Consider the following 1,465-nt stretch of genomic DNA (forward strand, 5'->3'; position numbering starts at 1 on the left):
TGGAAGCATCTCGAACGGAGGAGATAAGGTATCTCACGGGAGCCAAGAAGGAAAGTCCTTTATTTCGGCTGGAAGACGACGACGAGCAAAACGGTGTGTGCAGCGAGCGTGGAAACGAGCGCAGGAGGGATGAGAAAAAGGCGAGCGCGCGGCACGAAATTTCACTTAGGCTTTTGCCAGGGGGTAAGGGTGACTTGCATGGGGTGAGTCACCGTGAGTATCCCAGGGCTGTATTGAGACAAGAGCCCCCGTTAGACGTACGTTGTGTTCTCCTCATGTATATTTCGACGATCTGCCGGGGCCAAGAGTCGGGCCAGAGCCTCGCCGTTGATCCTTTCAAGGGTAAAAAACAGCCGGGCAAGAAACCGCGCTTTAATGGACGAAACGAGTTTCCAGCCCACATGGAGCAATATTGCTTCCGCCTTATTTTCTCTCATAGCTCCACGCTCTCGCTGTCTCTCTTCCTCTTCCCCTCTTTCGCGAGAATTCTCCTCTCGTTGAAACAACACACCGATCACGCTATGCGACAGAGCCCTTCGTTCGTGTGCCTCGTGCCTACCTATATCCGTTGTCGTTCCCTCGTGTTTTCCTCCCCCGCGATCGGCAACACGACGACGGTGGGGGAAAAAACGCAAGAAGGAGGAGACTAACTTCGTTTAGCCGCGAAATAGGCATTCTACCGACAGTGATTGAACGACACTTAGAGGGCGGCGTTGAACAACAGGTCTCGGCGAAGGTTCCCTCCTTTGGGGATGTTCGAAAATACATCGGTTGCAGTTGTATCCCAGTCAATTGCTATCTTCTTCATATACGCGCCACGTTGAACGTGTGTGAAATCGGTGGAAATTTGACGCCGATGCAAATGGAGAATTGTGAAAAGAGATAGAAAGAATTATGGTGGTAAGAATATTGGCCAGAATAGAATGACGTTACATGTTGCGGCGTGACTCTCATTTACCGCCGCAGGAGGATCGACTTAACGATCGAGACGAACGGCTCGAGGATGATTCATCGATCGTTCGGTACACGTGGATGGTGATTGGGCATCTTCTGGGAGCAACTGGGGTTAAGGCGGTTGAATATATTATAAAAAAGTAATCAATTCACGTAGTGTTCTACGAGAGAAATAGTTTCGTTTAAAGAAGTGGAAGCGTGTGTGTACGTTATGAAGACGAATAGAGTGTCAAGGTAGGTTTACAAACGTGACAGGAAGACAGAAGCTAGAAGAGAGAGAGAGAGAGAGGGGGGGAAATGGGGAACGAGATAAAGGGAATTCTTGGCCGGAAGTAGTGTACCGCTAACAGAGTTCGAAAGAGTTAAACTTTATCGCTGTCAGAAAGAGCGGATAAAACGTGAGAGAGTGAGAGAAGGAAGATTGGGGATTCGTTCTCTGGCCCTTGGAACTAAGTCTCTTTGTTCCAATTATCGCGGTTCTTCGTTATTCCGTTTCCGGTTAACCGCACGG

This window comes from Habropoda laboriosa, unplaced genomic scaffold, assembly GCF_001263275.1.
Source record: "Habropoda laboriosa isolate 0110345459 unplaced genomic scaffold, ASM126327v1 scaffold86, whole genome shotgun sequence".
Taxonomy (NCBI): Eukaryota; Metazoa; Arthropoda; class Insecta; order Hymenoptera; family Apidae; genus Habropoda; species Habropoda laboriosa.